Genomic DNA, 22,123 nt, shown 5'->3' on the forward strand with positions numbered 1-22,123 from the left:
GCTGACATACACCTTTCCTGGTTTAAAATAATTCAGTTGCCCCTTGTTCTGTTCTAACAACTGCCTCTTGGTCTATGTGTAGGTTCCTCACAAGCACAATTAAATGGTCTGGAATACCCAGTCTCCCCAGTGCTATCCAGAGCTTGTCATGATCCACACAGTTGAAAGCATTTACATAATCAATAAAGCACAAGTAACCACCTTTCTGGTGTCTGCTTTCAGACAAGATCTATCTGATGTCAGCACTGGTATTCCTAGTTCCACATCCTCTTCTGAATCCAGCTTGGATTTCTGGAAGTTCTCTGTTGATATACTACTGCAATTGTTTTAAATTATTTTCAGGAAAATTTTACTTACATGTGATATCAGTGACAGTGTCCAATGATTTCCACATTCCATTGAGCAACCTCTCTTTGTAGTGGGCTCAAATATGGAACCCTACCAAACAGTTGGCCAGGTAGGTAGCTTGTCTTCCAAATTTCCTGACATAGATGAGTAAGTGCCTCCTGTGCTGCATCAGTTTGTTGAAGATTTCAATTTGTTTTCCATCAATTCCTGGAGGCTTGTTTTTGCCTATTGTCTATTATTAATAACAGACAAATTATATTAATAATTTCATAAGGAAAAAATAGCATTCGTTAGGTACTCACTATGTATTAGACACTGTTCTAAACATCTTATACACCTAACTCATCGATTTCTAATCTGATGAAATTTCTGTTATTGCTGCTGTTAAGTACCATTGAGCCAGTTTCAAGTCATAGTGGCCCTGTATAGAGTCTCCTAGGAGTGGCTAGTGGGTTTGAATTGCCAACTTTGTGGTTATCAGCCCAATACTTATCCTACCTATGAAGCTCTTATTGTTGTGCCATTAAGTTGGTTCCGACTCAAAGTGACCCTGTATAGGGATCAATATAGGGCTTTTGAGGTTTTAAACCTTTTTGGGATAAGAATGCCTCATCTTTTCCCCACATAGCAGCTGGTGGGTTCAATCCACCAACCTTGTGGCTCACAATCCAAAGTTTATCCTACGGAGTCACCAGCCTTCCCCATCCTGTGAAGTAGGTCCCATTTATTATCATATAGTGGATTTTGCAGAAGTAACAAATATTGCTCAAATTTCATTAGTTTAAACCCCAAAGAAAGGCATTGGTGTAGCACTGATAGAATTCTAACCTTGGGTTTGTTTCCTGGCCAATGCACTTCATACACAGTTGCCATCTGTCTATTAGTAGAGAACTGTGTGTTGCTGTAGGATAAGCATTGGACTGCTAACAACAAGGTCAATGGTTCAAACCCACTAGATACTTCTAAGAAACCCTATATAGGATTGCTATGAGTTGGAATCAACTTGAAGACATTGTAGAATAAGCACTGGACAGCAAGGTCAGTTTGAATCGCAAGGTCAGCAGCTCAAATTCACCAACTGCTCCTCGTAAACCCTTTACAGGGTTGTTATGAGTTGAAACCAACTCAATGGCATATAACAACAACAGCAACATGGTACTGAACATGTCTTAGCAGTGGTTCTAGAATAAGACACACTAGGAAGAAAGTCCTAGAGATCTGCTTCTGAAGAATCAGACAATAAAAACTCTGTGCGTCACAACAGTTAATCCTGCTGTGCATAGAGTCATCGTCAATCAGGGCTGACACAGCGAGCTAATAACACCACCAGAGTAGACGTATCTCGTTCTCATGCTAAATGTTCTTTCTCTGTTTATGGAATCTCTCTATTCACTGTTGTGATGTAGTGAATTATTCAATGTCTCTTCTAACCATAGCTGTAACTTTCACAAAATAATGTGTCTGCCCTGCTGGGAAGTTGGGAGAAAATACTGGTAGGGTGACAGGATTCAGCTGTGGATGTTAGCAGAGCTCACTGTAATTTGTAAAACCTTGAAACTCTAGCATGGGTATAAGATGAATCATCTCAGAAGCAGGAAGGGATCTCACTATGTCAAAGAAGAAGAATCAGGAGTAGAGCGTGTCCTTTGGACCCTGAGATCCCTGTGCACTGAACCTCCTCTACCCCAGGACAGAAAGCTGTGACATCAGAAGAGAGGCAGAGGAGCTGTAGCAGCAGAACTAAGAGCCAGAGCACAAGATGAAACAGTGGACTTCCCAGTCCACAGAGCAAGTAGAGCTGAGTGACTTTAGGCAGGAAGGTTGCTTGTAGAGTAGGGTGACTATGGGCACTTAAGTGGAGGAGCTACATTTGCTAGAGCCAAGTGCCTTCAGGTTGAGGCTTATGGTGGATTGATGAGCATATTTCAGCAGCTGAATGGAACAACTGTACCCTGAGCATTTCTGATCCTGTATTGTAACCTGTTAACTTCCCTAATAAACTATACAACTATGAGTGTGGTGTCCAAGTTCTGTGTGACCACTGCAATGAATTCTAGAACCCAACTGAGTAGAGAGAGCTGTGGGAGGGATGGTTGGTGCCATCATACATTTTTACAACTATAATGACTTGGGCACTCAATGGTCTCCTTGGTCAAGATGGTGGTGGAAGTGAGCCTGAAGCACCTATGTTATTGATCTGGTAGGATTTCAACTCACAGCAACACTGGATGATACAGTACAACTGTCCCATAGGGTGTTCTAGGCTGAAATCTTTATGGGAGCATATTGCCAAGTCTCTTCTTCCATGGAGCTACCGTTGTTGTTGTTAGGTGCCATTGAGTCAATACTGACTCATAGAGACCCTATGCATGACAGAATGAAACACTGGCTGGTTCTGTACCAACCTCACAATCGTTGCTATGCCTGAGCCCATTGCTGCTGACGCTGTGCCAATCTATGTCACTGGGGGTCTTCCTCTTTTTCTCTGACTCTCCATTTTACCAACATGATATCCTTCTTCAGGAATTGGTCTTTCCTAATAATATGTCTGAAGTATAAGAGATTAACTCTGGCCATTCTGTCTTCCAAGGAGCAGTCTGACTGTAATGCAAACCAATAAAAAGGAATAGTTTGTCCTTTTGGCAGTCCATGCTGCTTTCAATATTCTCCTCTAACATCATAACTCAAAAGCATCAATTCTTCTAGTACGGCCTTCCTTATTCACTGACCAGCTTTCACATGCATATGAGGTTATTGAAAATGCCATGGCTTGGGTCAGGCGCACCTTAGTCCTAAAGCTGACATCTTTGCTCTTCAACATTTTAAAGAGGTCTTGTGCAAGAAATTTGTCTAATGCAATAATACATCAATTGATTTCTTGACTGTTGCTTCCATGAGTGTTGATGGTTGATCTGAGCAAAATGAAGTCTTTTCTCCATTTATATGAATGTTGTTTACTGGCCTAGTAGTGAGGATTTTTGTTTTCTTTACACTGAGGTGCAAGCCATATCAAAGGTGAGTAGCCAAACATTTAATCACTGTGCCACTAGGGATCCTTACTGAGTAACCATACCAGCTTTCAATGTTTCTGTCTTCTACAGACCTTTCATTGCTCAAGGAAAGCCACATGTTATTGCCTAAGTTTAGAATGCATGCGCCTAAAGGAATTCTTGGTAGTATGTACCACTGCTATTGTTAAGTGTTGTCCAGTTAGTTCTAAAATATAGCGAGATGGTATAAGAGTTTCTGAGATGCAGCTGGTAGGTTTGAACTACCAACCTTGTGGTTACCAGTCCAGTGCTAATCCTACAGCACCACACAAGGACTCTATGCAAACCAGAAAGCCAATTGTCATTGAGTCTTTTTGGGCACATAATGATGACTCCATGTGTGTAGAGCTGGCTCTATAGGGTTTTCAGTAACAAGTTTTCAGAAATAGATTACCAGGCCTTTGTTTCATGGCACCTCTGGGTGAGCTGGAACCTCTAACTTTCCAGTTAGCAGTGGAGTGTGTTAACAGTTTTTTTTTTGTTTTTTTTTTATCACCCAGAGACTCCATCCACCATATCGATACTATAGTTAGCATCATTACAACAAAGAAACTAAAGAAAAGAATGGAGGGGGTAGGGAATAACTTGCCCAAGGTCACCCTGCTAGTAAGTGATTGATCCATGATTCAAATTTAGACCTTTATGAATTAGAGCAGAGGTCAGCAAACCCTTTTCTGCAAAGGATCAGATAGTAAATATTTTAGGCTCTGCACGCTATATAATCATTTTGAAACAGCTCAACTCTGCAGTTGTAGAGCAAAAGCAGCCAGAGACAATACGTAAATTAATGGGTGTGGCTTTGTGCCAATAAAGCTTTATTTATACAAATGGGTAGTGGGCTGGATGTGGCCAAGGGGGCAAGAATTTGCAAATCCCTGAATTAGATTTTTTGCTCATGAGGCCAAAGTTACTGTGAGCTCTGAAAACTGTAAGATGATGAACGCATGTGACTTCTTACAATCATTTTCCACCAAATACATGTTACAACATTCCCTACCTAGCCAGTCTGAGTTAAAGGGATTTCACAGACTTTAATGGGTCACTGAGCTTTTATCCAGTCAAGGTTAAGGGTAACCAGCTTCTCTTTAGGACCTGGGTAATTATTACTGTACAAGTTTAAAGGGAATGACAGGTAATTTTCTTAGTAAAACTGACAACAGGAATCGTACCAAGCACCAAGCAAGCCACTATTAAACCACCATTAGCTGTGTGGGGTCATTTCTAATGGCACATTCAATGATGGGACAATTGTTCTGCTGGTCTGTGCTAACCAGCAATTGAAATCAATGGGAGGCTCCGGGCACCAAAGCAGGTTTTTTTCTGGGCCATCTAAGCTAGGCCTTGTTTTTCCAGCTGACACTCTGCTTGTGTCAGCTAATTCCTGCTTTGGAAAAATGCATTCCAGGTCTAATAAAGACTTTTAAGTCACAGCATTTTCTCACCATGGTATGAAAACCCAAATGGCTTTGCTTATTTCTAATGTGGCCAAGAGATTTTCTGATTAGCTTAGAGATTGCCAGAATGTCCCAGAATCTGAGTTTCCAGTTGGAAAGACAAGACCTGAGAGGTCTTTTGTTGTTCTGTCGTTTGGAGAATTAGTTGTTTCTCGGTGCTTAGTGTTCTGCTTAGTGTTAGTATATGGCTGTGAGGGGCAATAAAAGAACATGGAGACCACATTTCATGAAAATGCATGTGTGTTTGAAAATTAATAAGGTATTTACCTTCAGCACTTACTTACTGACTATGAGAACCAGGGCAAATTCCTTACTTCAGCAAACCTGTGTTTCCACGTTTGTAAAATGACGACACTAGTAGGTGTTGAGTCAATTCCAACTCATGAAGACCCCATGTGTGTCTGAGTAAAACTGTGCTCTGTAGAGTTTTCAATAACTGGTTTTGGGGAAGTAGGTACCCAAGCCTTTCTTCCAAGGTGTGTTTGGGTGGATTTGAACCTCCAACCTTTGGGTTAGCAGCTGAGCATGTTAGTCATTTGCATCATCCAGGGACTCCACTCATCTCACAGTGTTGTAGGGTGGTTGTTGTTGTTAAGTGCCATCGAGTCAGTTCCGGCTTCAGCAACCCTGTACAGGACATCAAGTAGAAGCAATTGTTGGGTTTGAACCACAGGCCTTGCACTTAGCAGTTCAGTGCTTAGCCTACTGGAAAAATGTAAATGCTCAAAGATGCCTTCTGAGTGGCAGCTAGCACTGAAGCAGGAAAGCCATAGATTTGGCCAAATCAGAAATAGCTGAGAACTGGCCCAGGAAAACTGGCAGAATCAAACCCAAGCTGGGCTCCCCCCACAGTGCTAATTGAGAATTAACCAGGAGAAACAATATGCAACTGGACCCATTAGGAGACCGAGCTAATGAAACATGCCCAGTCGAGTCTTGTTCATACTGGGATGGCAACCAGTCCTCTCTAGGCCTGGTCTGCAGCTGCCTGGAGTCTGGGGGCCAGAGGAGCTAGAGCATCATTTCAGTAAGCCTGCCTTTATCTCCAAATCAGTTCTCACCAATGTTGTTCTTAGTTCACTACAGAGGACAGCCAGGGCCAACACTGGTGGCCTGGAAGACCTGCTGGACTTGCCAGTCAGGCAGAACACTGAGGCAGAGGAAAGAGCAAGCAAGGCTTTGCCCTGGACACCAGCTTCTTGGAGGCAGACACAGGCAGGAGGCCAGACTACAAGTGCTCACACCTGTTTCTTCTCCCCTCCGATCTTGGTTTCAGAATCATGAATTCCATCTCAGAGCTCTAGTCTTTGTTGTGAAGTCATAGAGACCCTGTAGAGGGTTTCTGAGGAGTGGCCGATGTGTTTGAACTATCAACCTTGGAGTTAGCAGTCTAGTGTTTATTCTACATCACCACTAGGATTCCACTATTGTAGTTGTTGTGTATCATTGAGTAGATTCTGACTCATAGTGACCCTGTATAGGGTTTACAAGAACAGCTAGCAGGTTTGAACGCTGGTCTTGCAGTTACCAGTCCTATGCTTATCCTATAGTGCCATACCAGGGCTCAGGACTAATCTATATCCCTCTTTTTCAGATGAGAACACTGAGGCTCAGGAAGGAGCAATTATTTGCCTAAGGCCAGGCAGCTAGCAGCAATGGGCTCAAACAAAACCATTGTGAAGATGGTGCAGGACTGGGAAGTGTTTGATTCTGTTGTGCATAGGATTGCTGTGAGTCAGAACTGATTCAACAGCACAAACAAGGCAGCTAGGTTGTGACCAGGCTAGGAAACTGTCCACACTAAAATTCCTTGTAAAATGGAGCAGATACTGGAATTAGAAAAATCGAGGTTATTCAGAGAGCAGCCAGTATAATAAGATCAAGGAAGGAAATTTCTAAAATTCTGAGCTAGCTAACAGGAAAAAGCAAATGGCTAACAAACTTGGCTGCTAATAGAAAGGTTGATGGCTTAAATCCATTCAGACATGCCTCATAAGAAAGACCTGGTGATCCACTTCCACAAAACTAGCCATTGAAAATCCAGCAGACCACAACTCTACTCTGACACTCATGAGGTGGTCATGTCAGAGTTGATGGGACTACACCTGGTCTTACCATGATACTACCCACATTGGAACAAGCAAGTCTCCCAGTCTCCTTATTTTCAGACTATAGAATATTCCACTGTCATAGACTGAATTGCGTCCCCCACAGAATATATGTCATCTTGACTGGGTCATAATTCTCAATGGTAGTTACGTAATGATGTAAAATGACAGTCATGTGATGATTACCCAGGATGTGATCTGATGTGAAACCAATCAGGAAGATTCAAGGTGAGTTGTGCTACCCTTAATCCCATCACAACCCGAGGTGAGGAACTTTCCCAGGGGTGTGGCCCGAAACATCTCAAAATAAAAGGAGAGAGAAGTAAGCTGAGAAGTGAAATGTGTCCTCTGGATGCTGGGTCCCTGCACTGTGAAGCTCCTAGATCTAGGGAAAGACTGATGCCAAGATATATGGAGATCTCCAAGGAATACTGGGTCTACAAATGCTTGAAAAAAGACAACTACTTTTCTCCAGAGACAACAGAGGGGAAAAGTCTTCCCTTAGAGCCAACACTCTGAATTTGGCTTCCAGCCTCCTAGACTGTAAGAGAATACATTTCTGGTTGTGGAATTTTTGCCATAGTAGCATTAGAGAATGAAGACACCCTCGCAGAGGAAGGACTGTCTGAAATGCAGGAGGCTGAGCACAAACACATTTGCCAGATATGCTTGGTAAAACTCTTCCCTTGACCCTGGTCCGGCCATTCCCTTGCTGTGTATTCTTGGATAAGTCACTTCCCATCTCTGAGCTCTGATTTCCCCATCTGCAAAACTGTGGGGATGGGAAAGTTAAGTATCTTTTATAAGCTGTAAAATGTAAGATGAATGTGAGGCTTTGACCAAGAGGATTGTTGTTTTTATTTTTTTAAAGCAGAAAGAGGCAGAGAATGAAGACGGAACAGAGGAAAAAAAATTGGACATCCACACTAGAACCTCTTTCCTGTTTTAACAACCTCCCTCTACACTTTCCAGGGGTTGACAAAGTCTCCTCTATAAAATATGCAGTAATTGTATTTCAGGCAGCCTCAACAATCATTAGCCATGTGATCCTGTTTATCCTGCTTGGAATTTGGCCTCTTACAAAATCCCAGCTTAAAAGGAGAACAGGTTGGACCAAAACTGCTCAACAAGTGAAGGAAGCCTTCCAGGAGGATGACTGTCGGGGGGGAGGGAGAGGGTGAGAGTGTTCATTAAACAGACACCAGGTCAGGGCCCGCCCACCAGGCCTGGGCTCCAGTGTTCCAGCTGACCTTGATGCTGACACTGGGATTGAGAGTTTGAGGTGTGATCTGACCCCCAGAGAGGACAGTCTCCAAATCCATATATGTTTAATTTGCTGCTGGTGGTGGTTGTGCACTCTAACCAAAAGTCAAAGCCTTGAATCATTTGCCTGTGACAGGGTTAACATTTGCTGGGACAGAGATTGCGTATTCCTTATACTTTTTCTAGGAACCTTTTAGAGAAGAGGCAGTTGGGCTTTTGAGCCACTGGGTCACTTGCCCAAGGTCACGGATCAGGGAAGGTAGAGTGGCCAGGACCCGCTCCTGTTTGTGTTTGTCTGATACACTTCACCTCTCTGCCCTTTCGTTTAGTAACAAACCCAGCTGCCAGTCCACATGGCACCATGCACAGGCCAATCCAATCATAAGGCACACCCTCTGGCTACACCGATTGGTTCAGAGAGGAGCATGTACCCCCAACAGGGCCAATCCGACACTGTTTTAAGCACTTTACATCTATGAACACATTTATGGCCCAGAGCACCACAAATATAGTCACACAGTGATACTGGTCCATATTTTACAAAACTGACGCACACCAGAGAAACTTGCTCAAGGTCACAAAGCTTTTGGTGGAAAGGCCAGGACTCAAACAAGCAATCTGACTCTGAAGCCTATGCCCTTCACCCTACAACAGCCTGAACCCCAGGTATGAACTTGGGTCACATGACCTTTGGCTTCTTCCTTTTTGGTTCCACCAGATTGCTTCATTGAGCTTTTGGTTTTCTGTGGTCTGGCTCCTTACTGTCCCTCCTCCACTCTGCTGCTACGTGTTATTCTAGATAATCTAATTGGGTCAATCTGCCTCTCATAGCTTCTGAATCACTGTCTCCTGTCTCCTACAGGTCAAGTAGTTGGCCTGCCACTGGGTGCATCCTGCCTGCTCTCATCAACTCAAGGACATGAACACACATGCCAGGCACATACTCTCATACATACTCCTTGAGGACAAAGGAAACCACTTTGGGTTTCTGCAAAAGGCCAGTTCTTTCACTCAGCACTGTCCATATGTAGAATGATAGCCACACATGTAATTAAAATTTCTGGTAGTAAAACCAAGCCAAATCCATTGCCTTCAAGTCAAATCTGAGTCATACAGAACCTAGAGGACAGGGTAGACCTGTACCACAGGGTTTCCAAGGCTGTAATCTTTAGGGAAGCAAACTGTCACATCTTTCTCCTGAGAATGTGTTCAAGCCCAGTGCTTTAACCACTACCCCACCAGGGCTCCTTTTTCTAGTTGTTCTTACAAGTGCCATAATATCTGTTCCAACTCACAGCAACCCTGCATAGGGTTTCCAAGGAGCAGCTGGTGGGTTTGAACTGCCGACTTTGTACTTAGAAGTTCAGTGCCGATCTTACAGCACCACACCAGGAGCCCCTTTATCTAGTAGTTGTTGGTTTTCTAGTAGTAGCCACATTATAAAAAAGGGGGAGAAAAGCTGATAAAAATGTTAACAACATTTAATTTATCATACGCAAAGTATTATTTCAACATGTAAACAATGTAAAGCTAATATTTAATGAGTTTTTAAAATTGTTGCTGTTGTTCTAACTCTATACAATCTGTTGTGTATTTTTGAATTATAACATATCGCAATCCATGCTAGCCACATGTGACTGTTGTTAGCTGCTGTCAAGTTGGCCCCCAACTCATATAACCACATGTACAATGGCATTGAACCATTGTAAACCATAGAGTTTTCATGTTCTGAATTTTGGAAGCAAATTGCCAGGACGTTCTTTCTAGTCTGTCATCATCTGGAAGCTCCACAGACTCCTCTTCAAGTCTGCAGCAACATTCTGTGACAGGTGGGTAATGGTTATACATATGATGTTTTGGCCAGAAATGGAACATAGACCTCCTACATAGAAGGCAAGAGTTCTAACACTGTACCGCTAGTGACTCCCCCACACGTATCTGTTGTTGTTGTTGTTAAGTGCTGTCGAGTCTGTCCCAACTCATAGCGGTGACACTGCATAGGTCCAGTGCTTATCCTATAGCACCACACCGGGACTCCAACATGTACCTAGAGGCTACCACATTGAACAGTTGCAGGTATAAGATAAGGTTTCCCAAACTTCCTCAGGTTGAAGTGCGTGTAGGAAACTGTCATGTTTGTTTGGTATCCTCTGTGGGTGCCATGACTAGCCCCAGGTTACAGAAGAGGAATCTGAGGTTTGGAGTTGAGTTACTTGGATTGGCACAGTGGTAGCAGGAAGGGACTCATGCTTACCAACAATTGTGAGGATGACGCAGGACTGGGCAATGTTTCATTCTGTTATGCATAAGTTCACTATGAAGCAGAACTCACTGACGCTACCTAACAACAACACTGGTCATACTCAGCATCCAAATGTTCCTTACTGTGCCCCCTGGGAACTTGAAGAATCCTTGCATACATCATGTGGCCTCGAGCTTATTTATCCAGCTGCTTACCTCTACAAAAGCTGTGATGCTGCGTGTGGCCTTGTGCAATCTTCCCCGTCAGCTGTGCGGACTACTCACCATGCCAAGGGTCATGTGCCACCAGGCCCCTGCCCCAACCCCATGTATTTAGGATCCTGCTATCCACTTGTATGCTTCTACCATACCTTCGCCCAGGTTCCTTCCAGGTCTGGATAAAACAAGCACATGTACACCTTGACTCTTCATCCCACCACCATCTTCTTCACAGAACGATCAGTGGGAACAGAAGCAGTTGGCTTCTCCTTTCTTGCCTCCACTTAACCCATGATTTAAGTTTGTGGAAGATCCACAAACATCCTGATTTCACTTCTTTGGGTTCTTCAAAGTAAAAGGCTCCCAATTTAATCATTGCCATGAAGAAGCTCTGGTAGCGTAGTGGTTACAAATTGGGCTGTGAACCACAAGGTCAGCAGTTCAAAACTACCAGCTGTTCCGCGGGAGAAAGATGAGGCTCTCTGCTCCCATAAAGATTTACAGCCTCCGAAACCCTGTATGGGGTTGCTATGAGTCGGAACGGACTCCACGGCACTTAACAACAACAACAACCCATGGAAACCACCATTCATCAGTCATTCTGTGGTGACTTGTGAGTTGTTGTGATTCTGGAATCTATGCCACCAGTATTTCAAATATCAGCAGGGTCACCCATGCTGGACAGGATTCAGATGAGCTTCCAGACTGAGATAGACAGGAAGAAAGGACTGATGATAAACTTTACAAAATTAGCCAATGAAAACCCTTATAGGCCATAATAGAATGCTGTCAGATGTAGTGATGGAAGAAGATGAGCCTCTAGGTTGGAAGGCAGTCAAAATACACACCATGCCACAACAGAGGGCCAGAGCACACCAACAATCATGAAGATGGCACATTTCGTTCTGTTGTCCATGCAATCACCAAGAGCGGAAGCTGGCTCAGTGGCAACAGACAACAACTCTAAAGAAAAGGTAGGCAGGGTTAGAAATGACAGTTTTTACTCTTTTACACACATTCACTGGTGATTATTATGATGTTAATTATTCACTTAGTCAGCCAAGGAAAAGAGGTAAAATACAAACAATGCAATTAAGAAATGCAATTAGTGTCAGCCTATAAGCCTCCAACTCCTCCAGGGGGATCCCCTCCCCACACCACATGCCTGCAGCTCTCATTTCCTGTACTCCTCTTCCCTAAGCTGTCCTCCATGTGCATTTCAATTCAATTTCTCCACCACACAGCTTATCACGGAAATGGAAAGGACAACAACACTGCAGGACCAGTTTTACAGTTAGTCAGAAAAAATATGCAGCATGATGACGTTATCCAGTGTACATATTCAACCTGCATGCTGAGCAAAGAATCCAAGAAGCTGGGTTCTATGAAGAAAAATGTGGCATCAGGATTAGAGGAAGACTCATTAACAACCTGTGATATGCAGATGATACAACCTTGCTTGCTGAAAGTGAAGAGGACTTAAAATAATTGATGGTGAAGATCAAAGAGCACAGCCTTTGGTATGGATTGCATCTCAATGTAAAGAAAACAAAAATATTTATCACTGGACCAATAAACAACATTCTTATCAATGGAGAAAAGATTGAAGTTGTCAAGGACCTCATTCTTCTTGTATCAGCTATCAACACTCAAGGAAGCAGCTGTCAAGAAATCAAAGGACGCATTGCATTAGGCAAATCTGCACAAGACCTTTTTAAAGTGTTGAAGAACAAAGATGTCAGCTTGAGGACTTAAGGTTCACCTGATCCAAGTCATGGTATTTTCAATAACCTCATATGCATGCGAAAGCTGGACAGTGAATAAGGAAGACCGTAGAAGAATTAAGGCTTTTGAGTTATGGTGTTGGAGGAGAATATTGAAAGTACTGTGGACTGCCAAAAGAACAAATATATCTGTGTTGGATGAAGTACACCCAGAGTGCTCCTTGGAGGCCAGGATGGCCAAACTTCGTCTCTCATACTTCAGACGTATTATCAGGAAGGAACAGTCCTGAAAAGGGATGTCATGCTTGGTAAAATGGAGGGTCAGTGAAAAAGAGGAAGACCCCCACGAGATGGATTGAGAAAGTGGCAGCAGCAATTGACTCAAATGTAGCACCAATTGTGAGGTTCGCACAGGATTGGGCAGTGTTTTGTTTTATTGTGCATAAGGTTGCTACGAGTGGGTACTGACTTGATGGTACCTAACAACAACAATAATCCAGTGTAAGGAGCTCTGGTTACGAATCGGGCTGCGAATGGTTACGAATAGGGCTGCGAACTGGGAGGTCAGCAGTTCGAAACTACCAGCTGCTCCCGTAAAGATATACAGCCTCGGAAACCCTGTACAGGGTTGCTATGAGTTGGAACTGACTCCACGGCACTTAGCAACAGCAAAGCTGCTTGAAGGGGAGTTGCAAGATATCGAGGAAGATCCCCTGTGGTATGAATGGACACAGTAGTAGTAACAATGGATTCAAACATCACAACTGTGAGGATGGTGCAGGAGAGGGCAGCGTTTCATTCTGCTGTGCATTGGATCCCTAAGAGTGGAATCAACTGGATGGCAACTAACATCAATAAGCACTAAATCACAAGGTCTGTTTGAACCACCAAGTGTTGGTTCAAACCCACCAGCCGTTCCTCTATACAGGGTTGCTATGAAACTTAACAACAAACATATATAACAAGTATATACACACACACACACACACATAGTTCTACCAGGATTCCTGTTGTTAACTGCAAATTTGATGATTCAAACTCACTAGTCACTCCTCAGACATCCTATGTAAAGTGCCGTTGAATTTGTTCCAACTCATAGTGATCCTGTACAGGGTTTCTGAGGAGCATCTGGTGGGTTTGAACTTCCAACACTGCAGTTCAAATTGACCTTGCGGTCCAGTGCATTATCCTACAGTGCCACACCAGGATCCCATATCGGGTCACTGTGAACTGGAACTAGCTCGATGGCACACAACAAAAATGCATATGTATATTTATATATTGTCTTGGTTGCAGTGTGGGTTAGGCATTGCTAACAGAAAAGCGGATGGTTCAAACCTACTAGATGCTCTGTGGGAGAAAGATGAGGCTATCTGCTGTCATAACGGTATACCATCTCAGAACCCTATGGGGGCTGTAGGGTTCCTGTAAGTCAGAATTGACTGTATGTCAGCGGTTGGGTGTTTATACCCTTTGACCTAGAATTTACCCTACAGAAATAATTCCTGAAAGGAGAAACTGCCACATGCTTGCTTATTGTAATGGGATCTCTAATAGCTCCAAATTGGTAGTCTAACATTCAAATGACAGGGGCAAGGCAAAGGGAAGCCCAGAACCTTGATGTGCTGTAATATTATGCAGTCATTAAAAATGACAGGAAGATTATGTAGTAACACCAGAAGTGCTTATAATTTTATGTTCAGTATAAAAATGCAGAAGAGCAAATTGTCTCTTTGCAAGTTCTCCCCGACCCCCACAGCCTGCATTCACAGGCCCTGGTCAGACTGGCCCTTCCTTCCTGTCTCCTTACCCAGCCCAGTTCCGGCCTCCCTGCTGCCAAGCACACATGTGATTGAAGTCCGTAACACATAGCACCCTCATTGTCCTTTTTTGCGTCCCTCCCACACGATAAGCACTCTACTGCAAACCACAAGGTCTGCAGTTCGAGCCCAGCAGCCATTCCATGGAAGGAAGATAGAGCTTTCTGCTCCCATGAATTTTAAAGCCTTGGAAACCGTATCCATCAGAATCGATGGCACAAAACAACAACAACATCCCTGGCTTTCGGTAGGTACTCAGTCTTCTCTTTCTCTAGTGCCTGGCACTGTGCAGATGCTCAATACATGTTTATTGAATTAAAGACAGATTGACAATCACTACTTATTGAGCACCTACTATGTGACAGTGCTTGGCTGCTCACTGTGGTTCAAACACACCAGCTGATCCGTGGGAGAAAGATGAGGCTATCAGCTCCTGTAAAGATTTACAGTCTCAGAAAACATAAGGAGCGGTTCTACTCAGTTCCACAGGTCTCTATGAGTGAATTGACTTGAAGGCAGTGGGTCATCAGCGTGAGTGATAAGATGCAGGGTGTTGTGAGCCCTGACAGTGTAGTAGGTTTTCACTTGGGCTGCTTGTCACAAGGTCAGAAGTTCAAATCTACCAGTTGCTCCATGAGAGAAAGATTTATTTATTTATTTATTTTTGCTGCTGTAAAAATTTACAGCGTTGGAAACCCTATACAGGGTTACTATGAGTTGGAATGGATTCTATAGCACATGACCACCATCATACATCTCCTTTAACTTGGCTAAGAGAGGAATCTACCTAGGCTCCAAGTTCTTTAAGGGTTGAGTCTGGATGGCCTGGAGTATCTTAAAAGGAGTCAAACCACATTGGTTAATTCTCTCCTCTTCTGTTTACATGTTAGAGGCCAGGGGACCTTCAGTTCCAGGGAGACAGTTTCTGTGCAAGACCAGGATCTGTGGTTAAAGCAAGGAGCCAAAAGTACCTATTGCAACACTGCAGACTATGGGCCAAGCCTGTCCCACCTGGTCCACCTGGCCATCTGCAGGGACCATTACTGGTTTACCATTCCTGACACACTGCTTGCACTGCCTTTGGTAGGAGGGGCACAGATGGCATTGCAGGTCACATCTCCTCACAGTGCTGTGTGTGCTGGTGGGCAGGGGTTCATGAAGCGTACAACATACAGGGTCATCGTATTCACAAATGTCCTAAGGTTTCAAAGACTGACATTCCTTCTAAGTGAGCTGAGATCTATAGAATTCAATGAAGATATTCATCACCCTGTTTTAACTTTGTGTCTCATTACTGCATCACTCCGCTTGTGTGATATGAATGAATAATTTTAATAAATCCTGTAATTATCTTGTGAAGAGCCCAATTACATTTGCTTTGTAATTTTGTTTTTTCAGTGTTGAAAGCATGGTTTTGGCAAATGCAAATATTTAAAGGGTATCTCAGTTTTTCTAATTTTGTTTTCATTTAAAAATACACTCATATTGTTGTTGTTAAGTGATGTAAAGTCCATTCTGACTCATAGCGACCCAGTGCTTATTCTACAGTGTCACACCAGGACTCCAGAATACTCTCAAAGAAACTCAAAAACCCGATGTGGCTCATGCCTCTGGCATTTGAGCTCTGAGGCACAGAGGTAAACCCATAGCTCTGACTCATCTTACAGTGTTTTATATACTAGGATATGGAAGCTATTCTTTCTATCGAAAACAAAATAAACTATCAGAAGAAAAGTAGGAAATAAGATGTAAAACAACCAAATCTTGGTTTTTCAAAGTACAGTAGAAACTTGCAATTTAAAATGCTGGTCAAATGCATTCATTTATACTCACTTCTTCCTTAAATCATACTAATATGACAAAGGACAAAAAAAGGTGTAAGTTCACAAAGACCAAGAGAATAGGAGTTTATAGATGTCATGTTACATTTTTGGAAAAGGAGAGTAGATAAGTGATTAATCATCAGTTATGCCAGTTGGGAAAGCTTTAACCTAAGAATACAAAAGGAGGAAAGGAACCCTGGAAACATAGTGATTACGCGTTGGGTTGTTAACTGCAAGATCAGCAGTTTAAATATACCAGCTGTTCTGAGGGGAAAAGATGAGTCTTTCTACTCCTGTAAAGATTTACAGCCTCGGAAACCCTATACTGGGTTGCTATGAGTCAGCACTGACTCTATGGCACTTAACAGCAACAACTACACTGGTAAGACTCCTGGTGTGGTGCTATAGGATAAGCACTGGAGTGTTAATCCAAAGTCAGTGGTTCAAACCCACCAAACCACTCCTTAGAAATCCTATTAGAACCAACTTGATGGCACTTAGCAACAGCCACCACCACCACACTGGTAAGGAAACCTGGTGGTGCAGTAGGTTAAGCATTGTGCTGTTAACCACAAGGTCAATGGTTCAAGTCCACTGGTCATACTATGGGTGAAAGATGAAGCTGTCTAATGCTGTTGCCATGAGTTAGAATCAATGTGAAGGCAGTGGGTTTGGTTTTTAATTTATCACACTGGTAAGAAGTCCCTTGGTAGTGTACTTGACTGCTAACCAAAAGGTTGGTGGTTCAAGATCACCCAGAGAAAGGCCTGGCCATCTACTTCCAAAAAATCAGCAATTGAGCCCTGTGGGTCACAGTTCTGCTCTGATGTACATGGGGTTGTCATGAGTCAGCATCCACTCAAAGGCAACTGGTGCTAGTCCTACCTTGGCTTTAAGGGTAATATCCTTCAGGCATGAGATTAAAAAGCTCTTTTTTGGGGAAGCTCACCAGACTAAGAGAAAAATTATTTCACCGCTTCTTCACTCTATAGTCAACTAAGCAGTCCCCAGGCCCTACTCACACACTCTCAGATATGAGCACTGGCTGGAGCCACTAGAAAATCACACTAAGCCTACTGAATGAAAAGAAAGGGAAAAGAGGAACCCCAAATGAGAAAGGCAATGCAGGAAGCAGAAGAAAACTGCCAAGCAACAAGAAGAAGAATAATATCCATAGGGAGATCAGAGTGGTTATGGTTACTGCATCCCTAAAATAAGAAGGAAGTCATATAAAAAAAAGGGCCTTCAGAGAACAAGAAAGAGAGAGTAAGTTAGAGGGACTCTAGAGACCTTGCCCTCTCCTAGTTTAGGAAAGGTGACACATTGGAACATGAAGCACAAATCTCTGGGCAGCAGAATATCTCAATCTAGGGCAATGATTCATTTGAAAACCAGTTGCTGCCAGGTTAGGTCCTAGTATGTATTCCATATTTGATGTCCACAATAACCCTTCTAGAAACAAATCAGTTTCCTTATTTTATGTACAGAATCTCAAATATATACAATCTTCGGCTGAAGCCTATAAAACTGTTATCTTTGTAGGTCAAAATCAGCTGAAGGACAGACAATCATTTCAATGGTTCAACCTAATACATCGTAGCAGCAATCAAGAAATCAAATGACACATTGCACTGGGCCAGTCTGTTGTAAAAGACCTCTTTAAAGTGTTACAGAACAAAGATGTCACTTTGAAGACTAAGGTGTCCCAGACTCAAGCCATGGGATTTTCAATCACGTGCAAGCTGGATGATGAGTAAGGAAGACCAGAGAAGAAATGATGCCTTTGATGTGGATGTTGATGAAGAATATTGACACAACCATGAATTGCCAAAAAAGCAAATCTGTCTTGGAAGAAGAAGCGAGAAGGCTCCTTGGAAGTGAGGATTGTAAGACTTTGTCTCATGTACTTTGGGCATGTGATCAGGAGGGACTAGTCCCTGGAGAAGGACAGCATGCTTGGTAGGGTAGAGGGGCAAAGAAAAATATGGCGATCTCCCAATGAGACAGGTTGGCACAGTGGCAGCAACAATGGACTCAAATGTAGCAGTGACTGTGAGGATGGCGTAGGACCAGGCGATGTTTCATTCTGTCGTACACGAGATCACTGTGAATCAGAGCCGACATAACGAACAAGACACACTACAATATTCTTGACCCAGGATATGAAATATCAAAAGAGAAACCATCTTTATCAGAGTCTTGGAACCTGTTGTGATTTATCATGTTATCTTTGAGTCTAAAAGGAAAAGAATATGCATTTTTATGGTAGTGGTGGGAGTCCTCCTTTCTCTGTTGACTGTTGTCATTTGCAGCCAAAGCAGAGTGTTAATGGAGACAGTGTGTGTATGGTTCCGTCAATACAGAATTGGCTCACAGGAAGTCAAGTACAAGGGAGATTCCAGAAGTTCATGGAAAAAATGGAATAAAAAGATAATAGAATTTTTCCACTAACTTTTTGAAATTCCCTTGCAGAGACAGAATGCACGTGTTGGTGGGAGTGTGGGTTAGGAACGAAAATCTCATTGCTGTTTTTTTGTTTTGTTTTGGCCAGGCTGATTCTTGCAGGTGAAGCCCTTCACAGAAAAGCAGAACTACTTATGTTCCAGGAGCCAAGAAAGTTCATTTTTCTCATGACTGCCCTTGCAAACAGCTAGGTTGGCTCTGTTCTCCCCAGCCCCTTGGAGGAAATCTCCAAGGGATGGAAATGCAAGCATAATTTATTTGGTACCTCATCTTACATAACAACAAGTTCTCCCCAGATATGTTTAGTTCCAAGAATAGTCTCATTTCCATACTTAAAATGTCCAGCCCTGGGTACCTGAAGAAACCCCAAATTCCACTTAGAGTACGGGGCAGTTCTCCACCCTGGTGAAATTCCCCACTCCCTATGCCTTCTGTGGCTCCTCCAGGGGAAATGGGGGCCTTGGGATGAAAGAGCAGATACACTGTGAAGAGGGGGTGATTCCAGCCACCCTTAAGTATAGCCAAATATTGATTTCCCCCCTCTACTGAGGAGATCTAGAACAATGATTTGATTTTGCCTGAAAGCCACAAACCCCTTTCCTGGGGTTTGGAATCTTAGCTGAATGCCTAGAGAGGAAGAGATTGCTGCAAAGATAATGGCATTCGTGAGCATGGTTATTTCCCCTCATCCAGGCACAGGAGCGGCATGAACAAATCATGTGTCTTACGTACCTGCCACGCGACTTACTCATTCTCCTGCCTGTGTGTCTCCCAGGTCGGGCTGTGTGTATGTGTACGCACGTGTGTCTGTGGGCTCTGGCCCTCAGTGAGGGCATTGGGATGTGAGTGGACGTCACTGGAACTTGTCTTCCTGTGGTGCCAGGGGCCCATTTCCGTGGCAACGGGCAGAGACCGTCAGTGAATCAGGGAAATGCTGCCAGATGCCATGGCCAGGGCAAGCTTGAGGCGCAGGAAGGAAAAATCCCAGCCCAGAAGGGAGGGTTGAGGGGGGAGGTTTGTTCTTTGCTTGGGAAGAATTTGCCTTTCATTCTGCTGCATGTGACTTGCAAACCCAGCTTCTGGGGGAGGAGCATTTGCATTTCTATTGCCCTTTCCCAGAGGATCAGGAGCCCACCCAGAGCCCACCCTGGTACCCTAAGCAGGAAGCATCCCAGCTAGAGAGCCTGGCTGTGGGAAGGGCACTTGAGGGAGACATCCCAGAAATGGAGAAAATACCCAGCAAGTTTCATTCTCCAGTTTGGGCAAAGGCTGTGATTTCAAATCCACCAGCCACTGCTCCGGAGGAAGATGTGATAGTCTGCTGCCATAAAGACTGTTGTCAGGTAATGCTGATTTGGTTCTGAGTCAGTGACTCTGTGAACAACAGAATGAAACACTGCCCAGTCCTGCATTATCCTCATAAAGACTAAAAACAAACAAAACCAAATCCATTGCCATCAAGTCCATTCCAACTCATGGCAACCCAGCATAGGGAGCAGTTGGTGGGTTTGAACAGTTGACCTTGTATTTAGTGGACCAGTGTTTATCCTACAGTGGCAGTTACAGCCTTGAAAACTCTATGGGGCAGTTCTACCCTGTCCTATAGGGTCACTATCAGTTGGAATGGACTCAATAGCATCTGGTTTATGAAAATAAAAACCGATGTAACATTTTGTGGCGTGCATACAATGTGTTAGGCCCTGGATTTTCCTCAAGTATCTTCTGCAATTGTAACCTGGTCTCTGTGTCTCTGAAGCCAGATTCCTAACCATTAGTAACAGCAATGGCCCGGAAGGTGTGGTCCTCTCTTAACAGAACCTGTTTGGGAGAGAGTACAGGCATTGAATACACAGCTCCCCGAGGTCTAAGTTCTATATATGAAGAGCAGAGTGTCCAAAGATAATAGATAGGCGAACCTACTGTGTGTTCTGGACCCTGCTCCTGAGATCCTCTCAGGACTTAATAAAAATGTGTTGTGAGTTGCTCTCCAGTCATGGTGACCCCATGACCCATTCCTGAGGCATCTTCACGATCGTTGGTGTGACTGTGTCTATTGTGGTCGCTGACTTCATAATTTGAGTGTCTTCCAACCTAGGGGGCTCATCTTCCAGCATCCTATCAGACAGTATTCTGCTGTGATCCATAGTGCTTTTTGGAAGTAGATCACTAGGCCATCTTTCTTTCTAGTTTGTCTTAGTCTGAAAGCTCTACTGAAACTTGTCCCCTTGGGTGGTGTCCCTGCTAGTATTTGAAATGCTGGTGGCACAGCTTTCCTGCACAAGCTACTCCAGTACAACAAATGAACAGACATGTGGTGGATTTAAAAACAAACAAAAAAAGTAGCCAACCTTATTAATAAAGAGACAAACTCAACTGATAACTTTCACATGGGCTGTTAATGTTAGATCTAAAGTAGCAAAATCATCATCCACATCATAATGAGAATAACTATGATTTGTTGAGCATTGTTGTTGTTGTTGTTGTTAAGTGCCGTCAAGTCAGTTCTGACCCATAGCGACCCTGTACAGGGTTTCTGAGGCTGTAACTCTTTACGGGAGCAGAAAGCCTCATCTTTCTCCCGCAGAAAGGTATGTTATATACTGTGCTGGAGTTCCTCAGTGGTGCAAACAGCTAACTCACTTGGCAGCCAACCAATAGCTTGATGGTTTGCGTTCATCCAGAGGTTCCTCAGAAGAAATGTCTGGCAATCTCCTTCTGAAAAATAAGCTATTGAAAACCCTATGAGACATGGGGGTTATGGTAAGTGCTAAGAGAATACTACAAATTATCTTGTTGAATCCTTGCAACCTTCATGCAATCTTAAGTGCTGTTATTTTCCTCCTTTTACAAATGAGGAAGGTGAGCTCATTCAGGCATCAAGCCAAATTTTCAAAGCCACCAGCCCAATCTTCAGAGTATAGGGCCTTTACCGTCTGTGGAAAGTTGAATGAATCATGCTTCTGCCCTGTCTTAGTTATCTACTACTGCAATAACAGAAATATCACAATTGGGTACCTTTAACAACCAAAAATGTATTCTCTCACAGTTTAGGAGGCTCGAAGCCCAAATTCAGAGTGCTGGCTCTAAGGGAAAACTTTCTCTTTTTGTAGACGCTGGAGAAAGGTCCTTGTCTCCTTCCATTTCTTGGCGATCTCCATGTATCTTGGCATCAATCTTCCTCTGGATCTTGGAGCTTCACAGTGCAGGGACACTAACACAAACAACGCCCTCCCTCTCAGCTCTTCCATCTTGGTGGTAGTAGGTTCCTCTGAGCTCTGCTTGCTTGTTTAATCTCTTTTATATCTCAAAAGAGATTGACTCAGCCCCACTGAGTGGTTTTCATTCTGTCTAGATGGGTCTGGTGAAAGATAGAGATAAGATTCTTATGGTTCAGTAGTGAGTAATGGTTATCATGACTAATTGCCATTGTTGCAACTGGAAAGGTGGAAGTTTTGTAGCAAAAAGGGGTGAGTGGTCAACCTTACAGTCCAGGAATGGAGGACCCTGGGACCATCAAGGGAAAAGAGCAGAAGAGGAGTGCGGGACCCTACCCAGAGAAGTTGAGATGCCAGAGATGGAGGCAGAGATGATGCCATGGAGAGACAGAACA

This window comes from Chrysochloris asiatica, unplaced genomic scaffold (genome assembly GCF_000296735.1).
Source record: "Chrysochloris asiatica unplaced genomic scaffold, ChrAsi1.0 scaffold00071, whole genome shotgun sequence".
Taxonomy (NCBI): Eukaryota; Metazoa; Chordata; class Mammalia; order Afrosoricida; family Chrysochloridae; genus Chrysochloris; species Chrysochloris asiatica.